We start from the raw sequence: 12,934 nt of genomic DNA, 5'->3' as shown, positions 1-12,934 counted from the left end.
TCCTTCCTTTTCTTTTTTTAAGGAGGCTCCTCTGTGCCTGCCTCTGCTGTTGCTCAGGTCATCCTAAGCAGCAACAATATGAAAGTGCCTTTGGCTATTTAAATGATATGATGACCGCAATAAAGGCTATGCATTTATTTGATTTAAATTAAAGTTTAAATTCTGCAGACATTGGTGAGGTATGCGCCCTCAGTCTAATTCAGATATGGTCAAGTCGTGTTCAGGAAGTTAACATCGAAGCATGGAAAATTAAAACTGAGTCTAACAATTGCTGTCTACCAGAGGTTTCTGGAAAAGGCTTTTCTAAACAAATAAGCCATTCCTGATGTGTTCCTAGCCCAGACACTGAATCCTTGTGCTAGTGAGTGAGACTCTAGGACTGAAAAGAAAGGAAAAGAAAAAGAAAGACAGGAGGAAGAAGAGAAAAAAAAACAGGAAAGAAGAAATCCTCAAATGCTCTTTGGGGTGGCCAAAGAACAGCCCCTTCCGGCCTGAACGGTGAGCAACTTTGTAATCCTAAAGAGACTACAATTCCCGGCTTGCAATGGTCCGTGGACTACCGGAATCCGCCCTGCAGCGGATGGAGCGGTGCATGCTGGTATTTGTAGTTCTGCGCCCGTTGCGTTCGAGCCCCTGCCCCTCCCCCCCGGACCGCTTGAGCCTGGGGAAAGGTTGCGAATTTGAAAATTCCCGCGGTGACGGCGGCTGCACTCGCGAGATCTGCCCCCCCTTCCCTTCCCGGTGGTGAGCGGGTGTGCGTCGGGGGGGGACCGGGTTGCTGCGCAGACACCGAGTGCGGCGGAGCCGGGCAGGCCCGGGAGAGGCAGGCGCCCGCCTTAACCGCTGTGGGGAGATGCCGCCGCCCTGACCGGCACCGGGGAGAGGAGCCGCGCCGGGCAGGGGGCAGACGGCGGTGACACCCGCCCCAGCAGGTACCTGCGGGAGGTTCCGCTGCAGCCCGCCCGGCTAGGCCGGCTCCGGCTCCCCGGCGGGGCGCCGGGCCCGGGAGGGACACGGGGCTGGGGGTGGGCAGGGAGCGGCCCGGCGCAGTCGCTGCGGGCCCGGCAGGCGAGGGGGCGGGGGAGCCGGCCCCTTATGTAAGTGACCCCGGGCCGCGCAGCCGCCGCCGCACATGGCGGTGTCTGGTGCCCGGTGCCCGAGCGAGGGGCCGCAGCCTGTTCCCGCTGCAGCCCGACCGCGGGTGAGGCGGGAGGGTCGCTCGGTGCCGCCCCGCCAGCGCTTGGGCCCGGGCAGAGCACATGGAGGCGCTGGTGGGGGTGTGGGGATCGCGGCAGCCCGGCCGGCCAAACGAGCTGTGCTGCTCCCGGGCAATGATGCTGCCTTGTCCCTAGCCCGTCCCCCTCCCCCGTCAGACAGTTTCTAGGGGGACATCTGGGCAGGAGACACCTTAGGTTTCAGGGAGGGGGGATGGGAAGGTTTGCACGTAAAGCGGGTGCATTTTTGATAGTTTGTCGAAATGTAGTGCGTTTTTGTGAGGTTCCCGTGCATTTTTGACTCTTGTAGCTATGTGGCTACAGAGTCGGTGCAACTTTCCATTGCCTGCTGTTAGGTGCATGCTTTTTTAAAGTACTGTATGTATCAATGGGTAGGGCACAAAGTTGCGGATTATAATGATGTTAAATAGTTCCGAATTTCATTTCTGGTTTTCTTAAATCTTAGATATACCACAATAAGCTCAGAACTTCCATCAGTGGGAAAAATATTTTTAACCTTTTGTTGTCCGCTAATTTTCCTAACATTGACAGCCAGAAGGTGGTGTAAAATGGGGCTCTGCAGCAGGGGCTCGAATCAGAATTCAGTTAAGGCTGGTCCCCTGTTAGGGCGGGAATGGGATGGTTTAAGGGGAATGCCTCTTGGGATCTAGTCTTGTCCAGTCTATCAATCTTGACTAATAGTTGTTACTGCATGTGGGCAGCATTACAAGCTTCCTGCCTCCTGGGGTGGCTGGGGATACATCCCCACTCTTTCCCTCCATTATTTCTGTTTGCTTTTGTTTGTCCTGGAATCATTTCTGTACTGCCATACAGTGAAGTTTAGGTTAATCACTGCCATAGGAGTATCAGGATTGAAACTGACCAGAATCTTATTCAGTCAATATGCTGGGTGTAGAACTGTAATAGGTATAGTCTTGTTAAAAATGACTGTCAAGTATGGTTCTGTTGAAAGCAGTGATAGCTATTTACTGTAATAGTTTAAGATTCATTGTGTGGTGTAGACAAAAACCTGATGTAAACTTCTTTGTGGCTCTGTCAGGGTTCCTTCCCATTCTGAACTCTAGGGTACAGATGTGGGGACCCGCATGAAAGACCCCCTAAGCTTATTCTTACCAGCTTAGGTTAAAAACTTCCCCACAGTACAAACTTTGCCTTGTCCTTGAACAGTATGCTGCCACCACCAAGCATTTTAAACAAAGAACAGGGAAAGAGACCAGTTGGAGACATCTTCCCCGCAAAATATCCCCCCAAGCCCTACACACCCCCTTTCCTGGGGAGGCTTGAGAATAATATCCTAACCAATTGGTTACAAAATCATCAAGGACCCAAACCCCTGGCTCTTGGAACAATGGAAAAATCAGTCAGGTTCTTAAAAGAAGGATTTTATTTAAAAAAAAAAAAAAAAAAGTAAAAATCATCTCTGTAAAATCAGGATGGAAAATACTTTACAGGGTATTCAGATTCAAAACACAGAGGATCCCCCTTTGGTCAAAACCTTAAAGTTACAGAAAACAGGAATAAACCTCCCTCTTAACACAGGGAAAATTCACATAAAACAAAAGATAAACTAATCCGCCTTGCCTGGCTTACCTATACTGGTTGCAATATTGGAGACTTGGATTAGGATGGGTTGGAGAAGATGGATTTCTGTCTGGCCTCTCTCAGTCCCAAGAGAGAATAACCACATAAACAAAGAGCACAAACAAAAGCTTCCCCCCCCCCCCCCCCCCCAGATTTGAAAGTATCTTGTCCCCTTATTGGTCCTTTGGGTCAGGTGCCAGCCAGGTTAGCTGAGCTTCTTAACCCTTTACAGGTAACAGGATGTTGCTTCTGGCCAGGAGGGATTTTATAGCACTGTATACATGCTCTTACAGAAAGGTGGTTACCCTTCCCTTTATATTTATGACAGGCTCCCCCTCACCCCAAAAAATAAGCCTATACTATAGCATGGTTATTGCCATACGCTTTTTTGGTGCAGTGCTGTTTCTGAACGTATGGCTGAAAATTATTTAAATCTTGCATAAAACTTAATGTGTGTCAAGACTAATAACTCTAATGCTTAAGTGGTAGATTAAGTTTATTGGCTGTAGCTAATGCAGAAGCTCAGTGGGCTTGGAGAAGGGATGAAGAAGAGAGAGTCCTTTTTCCCATTTTCACTCCTGCTGCTGCACATAGAATTCCTGAGGCAGCAGAGTGAAACTACGAAAATCGTGGCTCATCACTCCTGCCTCCTTTCAGAAAGCAATGGATAACGGCAATAGTGAAATAGGCCTGATTCTTTTTGTATTCTGCCATAGACAAGCTCTCTCTTGCCAGTGGCTTTATTAGAGTGATGGTTAGTTTCTAGATTAAATATCAAGGTTCTCATTCAAAACTTCATGGGTCCTGCGCAGGGGGGCTTGTTTCTGAATACAGGTAGGGATGAGCTTACCAACTGCTACCACCAATAAATCACAAACTTACTTATTCCTTTTATGGGAAGATATGACAGAATTGCTGGCTCATTGAACATGAGCAGCATTGTGCTTAAAGTTCCCGCTCCTCCTAACATCCCTCCAGGATTTATCAAATACTTCCGGTTTAAAAAAGAAAAAGCCATAGAACTGGAAACCAGAGAAAAATAGTTTTGTAACAGTTTTCTTTACCTAATATAAACTGTGGAGGATGGTGTTTTCCAAAGTGAACTGGCTATCTTCTCTCATTTCCCTTTCTGCAGACTCTTCCCATTTTCCCCCCAACATACTAGAGTTTTACACACACTTTTTACTGCTAGTCAGTAAACCAGATCATCTTAACCCCTCCCCGGTACTTGTTGTGTAATAATTGTTGCCTCCCTAAATATAAAGTACTAGGTCCTGTACTCCCTGGATCAGTGTCAGCTAGGAGCTACAATGCCTCAAATTGTTTTAACAGATTTCTTGTGTGGCTGATTGAAATGTTGACTCCAGAAGAAGTAACATTCAGCCTTCCTCATCCAGTGTGATAGATGCTGTAATGTTGAGACTTTTGGTAAATGAAGGATAGTATCTTGGATGATGTCTTTTCTACCCTGCCTCTACTCAGTCCTCCTTGCAAAAGAGCATGTTGAGGATTCCTCTTACAAAGTCCTCTGTATGCCACTGAGCCCTTCTTTGACTTGCTCTACAGTAGGCAAACAAGACTACTTTTCTGGGAACCAGTCTTGCGGTTACTCCTTTCAGTTGAAACTGATGTCATCTTTTGTCCCAGATCTCTGGCTTTGATAGGTTCATAGCACGTTGACTTTCTCCAAAATAGCCCATGGTATGCCTTGAACTGAAGTATGTAGTATAGGGAGGAAATGGTTGAAGTGTGAGCTTCCAAAATTACTACTTTGGAACAGGAAAGAGCTGGAAGTTAAAGGTTTGGCTTATTCAAGTACCACTTCAAACTCCCCTGCTGGCTGCCTGTTTTTAGTAGCTAAGAACATACTACTGTCATGCTTACAGGGCTAGCTGTACCTCTACCTACTCTCTGATGTATCTGAGTGCCCCCACTCGAGTATCGGATCTCATGTATTTACCTCTCCTGGGTTTGAATTCTGCATTTTCTCACTTGGCCTGGGACTACAGTACACTGTGTCTAGACCATGTGTACCCAGCAGGTCCAACTGGGTTTGAGCGCTTCTGATTCTTCCTTTTGGGAGTCTGAAACCAGGGTGAGTGTAGTGACCAGACAGTCGTCTTAAACCAAAGTATTGCTGAACCTTAATGGTAGGACAAATCATAAGAAAAAGGATTTTTAAACCAGGCTACATGCACATATCTTACCTACAGTCCTGTAATGGTGGGCCAGGCAGTTCTAGCTTCTTCACATACTTCAGAGTGTGCCTTTGTCAATCTGAACAGCTCCCCAAGAACTGCTTCCCTGTAGAGAGAGTCATTTTTAATCCAGCCAGGGTTTTGATCTGATCTGTTCCTAGTTGTTGGCTCTGCTTGTCCATACTACTTTGGTGAATTCAGCAAGTGGTGGAGTCAGGGAGGCAGTGACTTTCCCTTTGTACTTTGCTGAAGGTATCTTAACCTGAACCATTCTTTTTGCTTTCCCGCTTGTTTCCCAGCAGCCCTGTTGATTTACTCAGTATACTCATACACTAATGTCCCAATAACCAGGTCAATATACAGAATTCATAATTATAGAGCAGTTCCATGTTCCTCACAAAACTTACAAAACTCCCCTGCTTTGTTGGAGGAAGCCCTAGTGTAGACAAGGTGCTGGCAGCTTCTGACAATTATATGTACCACCATTTAATTAAACCTGCTGAAAAGAGGGTTTAATGAACACTGTGTTAAAAGTGGGGCCAACCACTGGAGCCCTGTCTTCACAATTCTCATCAGTTCAGCTGAACTGGTGTTGGAATCAGCGGTAATTACTTTTAAATGTCTCTGCTATAGACAAAGCCATAGTGTCACAGAATAAACTCCTAGAGAAGAACCCAGGGTTTTTGCTCTACACATAGCACCTCCCAAAAAAACGCAGCCTTCTTAGTTTTGATTTTCAATCTGGCTCTGCAAAGTTGAGGGATTTCCTTGTGAGCCTGCTGTTTTTTGCCATTACCCATTTGGAAATGCTAAGTGCTATATTTGGAAAGAAATGGAGCCATATTTGGAAAGCCATTAAAAGCATTCACTTTTGGAGACCCCTGTACTACTCCCTTGGATGTACTCCCTGGCCGGATTGTACCTCCTCTACATATTATTCTCCCACTAGTAGCTTCAGTATCTTTGGGCACAGGTTTCAGAGTAACAGCCGTGTTAGTCTGTATTGGCAAAAAGAAAAGGAGTACTTGTGGCGCCTTAGAGACTAACCCATTTATTTGAGCATAAGCTTTCGTGAGCTACAGCTCACTTCATCGGATGCATACTGTGCAAAGTTTAGAAGATCTTATTATATACACACAAAGCATGAAAAAATACCTCCTCCCACCCCACCCTCCTGCTGGTAATAGCTTATCTAAAGTGATCACTCTCCTTACAATAAGAAAAGGAGTACTTGTGGCACCTTAGAGACTAAGGTGCCACAAGTACTCCTTTTCTTTTTGCGAATACAGACTAACACGGCTGTTACTCTGAAACCTCTCCTTACAATGTGTATGATAATCAAATTGGGCCATTTCCAGCACAAATCCAGGTTTGATCAAACCTGGATTTGTGCTGGAAATGGCCCAACCTGGATTTGTGCTGGAAATGGCCCAACTTGATTATCATACACATTGTAAGGAGAGTGATCACTTTAGATAAGCTATTACCAGCAGGAGAGTGGGGTGGGAGGAGGTATTTTTTCATGCTTTGTGTGTATATAATAAAATCTTCTACACTTTCCACGGTATGCATCCGATTAAGTGAGCTGTAGCTCACGAAAGCTTATGCTCAAATAAATTGGTTAGTCTCTAAGGTGCCACAAGTACTCCTTTTCTTTTTGGGCACAGTGTGTGTCTTCCAAGGTAGTTATTTCTCTTTTTTCCTTCTAATGTAGCAGTGGTCTGTAGGCTGGTTCCTTGTTTCCAGGTGCATTTATGGCCTCCAGGCTCTTTTGCAATGAAAAACCTAGACTGGGAATGGGTGGTGGATTAGCACCATGTGACTTGCCAGCTTTCCACAGACCCTAGCTTGTGAACCATTGATTTAAGACCAGCCTTTACAATTTATTTTAGTCCTTTAATTAGCTGAAAAAGGGACTGATTTAAATCAACAATTTAAATTTTTTTATCTTTAAGTATCTTAAAGAGAAATTTTGCCTTTTTACCTGGTAGAAGAGACAAAAATCTTCTATCTGTCTGATGTTTTAAAAGTATAGTCAACTTATTACCAAGCTAATATTTCCATTTGGTGTCTTGTTCAAACAATGACTTGTTTTTACAAATTGCTGTTCTTTAGTCTTCTTTTTTTCTATAATAAAGGTCTCTGTTGTATTTCTGACTTACTAGACATTAATTTATTCTTCAAAGCATATTTGGTTTATTGTTAGAATTAAACTAAGCAAAGCCATTAATACCAGCATGTTAAAACTTTAAAAAGCCTTTTTCCTTATGGGGTTTTTGTAGCAAATAAAAATATTCAGCCCATTTTCACTTTAAAATGATTAAAAAAAAAAACCAACAAAAACTCACTGCCCGTACTATCTTATCCCATTAGAAACTCTAACAGTCTCTGTTGTGATTCTGTGTCTTTTATGTTGGCACAGGAAACAATAGATCCAGAATTTTCAGTCTGGCTGACTGCAGCAGCATCCTTGCCATCAGCAACATTCTTTTCAAAACGTTGCCTTGTTCTTGGTACCAGGCTCTGTCTGTGATACTTTTTGCCATTGGTATATGCTGCTTTTTTTGATGCTGGCAATAGACGCACAAACCTTTTTAAACATCTTTCAAATAGGGTCTCTGTGTGATGTGGAATAAGTCAGGTCCCCCAGGTTACTGCTTGTACGTAACTTAATTGTAAACAGAAGTTGTGTTCCTTCTGATGGTATGGATGTTTCCACACTGTGTGTGTCTTCCAAGGTAGTTATTATAAATGGCATCTCAATGGTCTATAACAGGGGTGGGCAAACTTTTTGGCCCGAGGGCCACTTCGGGATTGTGAAACTGGAGGGCTGGGTAGGGAAGGCTGTGCCTCCCCAAACAGCCTAGGCTCCATCCCCTCCCACTTTCCGGCCCCTGACTGCCCCCCTCAGAACCTCCGACCCATCCAACCCCCCCTACTCCTTGTCCCCTGACTGCCCCGACCCTCGCCCCTAACCGACCCCTGGGATCCCACCCTCTATCCAACCCCCCTGTCCCCTGACTGCCCCAACCCCTAACAACCCTCTGCCCCCAAGCAGGCCCCCGGGACTCCCATGCCTATCCAACCCCCTCCCCCCCATTCCCCGTCCCCTGACCACCACCCCCAGAACCCCTGAGTCATTCAACCCCCCCCGCTGCTTGTCCCCTGACCGCCCCTCCCGGAACCTCCCACCCCTAACCACCCCCCGGGGCCCCATCCCCTATCCAACCCCCCCCCCGGTTCCCTGACTACCCTGGCCCCACAACAGGCCCCCCGGGACTCCCACGCCTATCCAACCCCCCCTCCCATTCTCCGTCCCCTGACCACCACCCCCAGAACCCCTGACCCATTCAACCCCCCCGTTCTTTGTCCCCTGACTGCCCCCTCCTAGGACACCCTGCACCTAACTGCCCCCGGGACACCCCCCCATCCACTCCCCCCCCCCCCGTCCCCTGACTGCCCTGACCCCTATCCACACCCCCATGCCCTGACAGGCCCTCTGGGACTCCCATGCCTTAATCCAATGCCCCCTGGGACCCCCCTTCCCCTTCTTCAGCCCCCCGCTCCCTTCCCCCTTACCATGCTGCTCATAGCAGCAGGAGCTCGCAGCCCCGCTGCCTGGCCAAAGCCAGCCACACCTGGCTCCCCGGCCAAGAGCTCAGGGGCCAGGCCAGATGTGGCCCACGGGCTGTCATTTGTCCACCTCTGGTCTATAATCTCTCTCCCAGCATGCACTGATAATGTAAGAGCTTTATTTGCACTACAACATTTAGGTTGCAATCACTGTTATAAGTAAGGCTTAAATTTTGTCAGGGATATTTTTAGTAAAAATCACTGACTGGTCACGGACAATAAGCAAAAATTAACAGACGCCCATGATCTGTCTGTGATTTTTTTACTAAAAATACCACTGACAAAATGAGGGAGGAGGAGGGTCCAGCACCCACAGCTTCTGGGGTTTCTGTGACCTCTGTGACATAATCGTAGCCTTAGTTATAAGCCCCTGGAATGTCTTAATGTGCCAGTGTCCACATATAAGGTTCTAAATGATGCACAGGTACTCTCACCACCATTGTGATTGTACTTGTTCAAAGCAAATGCTAAGTACAGTGGCCAAAGTTTTCAAAGCCTAAAATTAGGCTTCTAAACCTGTATTTCAGAGATGCTGTGTGTTTGCACCACCTACCAAAGTGAATAGCAGGAGACTAACAAAAATGCCTATGTAACAGTCATACATTTTATTTGTTAAATCTAGATCACCATAGCCTATTTACACTAATGAACCGACTAGTTAATGACAAATTTTGAACAGTAGGTGCTGCTGACTTGATGTTGAAAACAACTTAGTTGCCAGGATGTATGATTCTGCAAAAGGTTGTTCCATCCACACTTAGGGCTTGTCTTCACTATGGGGGTAAGTTGACCTAAATTAAGCTACTCCACCTATGTGAATAACGTAGCTGGATTCGATGTAGCTTAGGTTGACTTACCCCAGTGTCTTCACAGTACTGAGTCAGTAGGAGATGCTCTCCAATCAACTTCTCCAAGAAGAGTAAGGGTACTGGGGTTGACCGGAGAGCACTCTGCCATTGATTTCGCGGATCTCCACTAGACCTGCTAAATCGATCCCTACTATATTGCAGCAGCGTTGATCTCCTTGTAGTGGAGACCAGCCCTAACACTTACAATGGTTATCTGCACCAGTTTCAGCAGCACCTGTTGTCACGGATCCACAGGTTCAGTGCTCTCAAATAGTTCTGGAACAGTCCCCGTGATGACCTCCTTCTGTGTGTCAGTCCCCTTAGGGTATCTCACTCTCACTGGGATAAGTCCCTTGGCTTCACTGCCTCCTGGGACTGAATCTTGGAGCCTTTGGCTCCTCTGCCTCTTGCCATGAACTCCTTACAGAATCTCCCACCTGGACTGGACCCCAGAAGGAGATTTACGTACCCAAAGGGAGCAATGCACTCCCAGTTTCCTTAATCTGGAGTGACACTCAGCCAGTGTTGTAAAAGCAGAAGGGTTTATTAGATGTCTGGAACACAGAGTGGAAAGTCCTTGGTTATGACAGAAAACAGAAGGTTACAGCATAGTCCCTCTGGGTCAGTTCAGAGCCCAGATCTCTCCTCTGATCCCTTCTGAGTCCCAGTCCAGAAGCTGCTTCTCCCCTCCAACAGCCCACACTTAACAACCCCCCTGACCCTTCCTCAGTCCTTTGTTCTTGTTCCAGGGCAAACATTGTCACCTGGCCCTCCTCCATAGCCCTTTGTTCTCCAGCTGGTCAAACCTGGTTGGTTTCCTGCAGAGTGTGAGCCCTTCATGGTCATTAGTTGCTAGGTGCCAAAATCCAGGCAGTTGTCTTCTGGGACTCTCCATGGACATGGCCTCCTGGCCCAGACAGCCAGGCATCAGTTACACCTGGATCTCTGCAAAGAATAAACATATATAAAATTAAATAAACTAGTTATACTGATATGTCTGTTATATGTTGCTCAGTTGTGTGAAAAATCCAAATCCCTGAATGATGTAGTTATACTGATTTAATCCACCGGTGTAGACCGCACTATGTCAACAAGAGCTTCTCCTCTTGACATAGCTACTTCTTGAGGAGATGGATTGACTACATTGACGGAAAAAGCTCTCTTGTCAGCGTAGGAGCATCTTTACTAAAGTGTTACAGAGGCTCAGCTGTAGTGCTATATGCGAAGGCAAGCCTTTGAGCAAGTGTAGAAGCTGTGGGGGTGCACTTCTGGGGGCCCCACAGTCCCAGAGTGGCCTGGAGGATTAGCGGGGGGCCAGGAGCAGCCCGCTCTGCTTCTCTTGCCCCAGCCCCAGCCGTATCACTCGGGGGATGGGGCTTGGGGGAAAGGGTCCCCCCGGCACTCACCGGCAGCGGCGGAAGTGGAGCAGCCTGTGCCCAGCCTGCTCCAATCCGCCAGCTCCCAGCCACGTTGCTCCGCTTCCTGCCACCGGTGAGTATGAAGGGTGTCCTTTCCCTAACCTCCCTGCACTCACCGGCGGCGGGAAGCGGAGTGCCACATGGCTGGGAGGTGGCAGAGTGGAGCGGGCTGCGGCCACGTTGCTCTGCTTCCCGCCACTGCTGGTAAGCGCCTGTTGGGGGCAGGGTGTGTGGGTAGGGGTCGGAGCAGTCAGGAGACAGGAAACAGGGGGGTGGGGTTGGGTCCTGGGGGTGATTAGGGACGAGGGGGTCTCTGGAGGGGGTGGTCAGGGAACAAGGTACGGGGTGGCCAAAGGAAGTTCAATATAACGCGGTCTCACCTATAACATGGTGAGATTTTTTTTGTCTCCTGAGGACCGCGTCATATCAGGGTAGAGGTATGCTTCCAAGGATCACAGCCCTTTTGGCCACAATATCACACTGAGAGCTCGTGACTCCCAAGCCCTTTTCAGAGTCACTGCTTCTCAGTATAGAACCCCCAACCTGTAAGTATACCCTGCATTATTTATTTCTGGAAGTATGACTCTACATTTGGCCATATTAAAACACACATTGTTTATTTACATCCAGCTTACCAAGTGATCTAGATTGCTGTATATCAGTGACCTGTCCTATTCTTTTTTTACCACTCCCCCAATCTTTGTATCATTTGTAAACTTAAATCTATAATGTTGTTTTCTTTCAGGTCATTGATAAAAATGTTCAGTGCTATAGGACCGAGAACGGATACCTGGGGGACCCTACTAGGACACACTTTATGATGATTCCCTGTTTACAGTTATATTTTCAGACCTATCAGTTAGCTAGTTTTTAATCCATTTAATGAGTGCTGTGTTTTTGTATTATTCTAATCAAAATATAATGCAGTGTCAGAAGTATTAAGAATATTACATCCACAATATTACCATTATCAACCAAACTCATAATCTCACAAAAAGTCATTTGCCAGGATCTATTTTCCATAAACCTACCTTGATTGGCATTAATTATATTACCCTGATTTAATTTTTTTAATTGAGTCCCATATCAGCATTTTGTCGAGGTTCAATGTCAGGCTGACAGGCCTGTAATTATCTTCTTTAAATATTGGCCCAATATTAGATTTCTTCCAGTCCTCTGGAACTTCTCCAAAATCAACACTGATTGTCCAGAGAGCACCTAAGCTAGGTCTTTTAAAACTCTTGCGTGCAAGTTATCTGGACCTGCTGATTTAAAGCTAGACACTTTTAGCAGCTGTTGCTAAACATCCTGCTTAGTTACTGTTGGGATGGTATATTATCATTATATGATATAACCATGTTTGACTTTTTCCAAAATACAGAACAGAAATATTTATTGAAGACTTCTGCCTTTTTTGCATTATTGTTGACAACTCTACTGTTTCCATCTAGTAATGGACCAGTACTACTATTCGGATTCCTTTTGTTCCTGGTACAAATTAAAAATTCCTTCTTATTGTCTTTAACTCTGCTGGCTGTAGAGTTCTGTTTTTGTCCTTTGGCTTCCCTTATCAGTTTTCTTCAATTCCTAGCCTGTGATTTATATTAATTGCTATCAACTTCCATTTGCATTATTCTTATTCTGTATATCTGCTTTTGCTTTCACTTTCTAAGCCAGTTTGGCTTTTTTAACCAGGATGGGCATCTTTCTTGATTGTGGAATTGTGAGGTTTTGGGCATCTAGTAAACTATTCTTAAATAGTTCCCCATTGACATTCACATTTTTCTTTTAAATTTTTTCTCCTAACTGATTTGATTCAAAATGGTTTCCAGCTTTGTGAAATTGGCCCTTTTAAAGTGCGTGTGTGTGTGTATTTATTTACTACTGGTTTGAATTTTATTCTGTTTGCACATAAATATAATCAAGCCATAATCACTTGTAAGCTATCAATAGTTTTTAATTGTATATCAGTTCCTCTTTATCTGTCAGATGAGGTCTAATACAGAATTCCCTTGTGTTGG

The 12,934-nt window shown here is 46.0% G+C and overlaps 1 protein-coding gene across 3 annotated transcripts in view; it reads left to right on the top strand.

Moving 5' to 3' along the window:
- The first annotated feature begins 729 nt into the window (after window positions 1–729).
- AHCTF1 (AT-hook containing transcription factor 1) overlaps window positions 730–12,934 on the top strand; it is an 85,410-nt gene continuing 73,205 nt past the window's right edge. For all 3 annotated transcript variants that reach the window (XM_073338312.2, XM_073338314.2, XM_073338313.2), the window contains exon 1: window positions 730–932. The gene's annotated coding sequence lies outside the window, so the exon portion shown is untranslated. The remainder of the gene's footprint in view (window positions 933–12,934) is intronic.

This window comes from Lepidochelys kempii, chromosome 3, assembly GCF_965140285.1.
Source record: "Lepidochelys kempii isolate rLepKem1 chromosome 3, rLepKem1.hap1, whole genome shotgun sequence".
In the NCBI taxonomy this organism is placed as follows: Eukaryota; Metazoa; Chordata; order Testudines; family Cheloniidae; genus Lepidochelys; species Lepidochelys kempii.
This window is presented reverse-complemented; position numbering and strand designations above follow the sequence as displayed.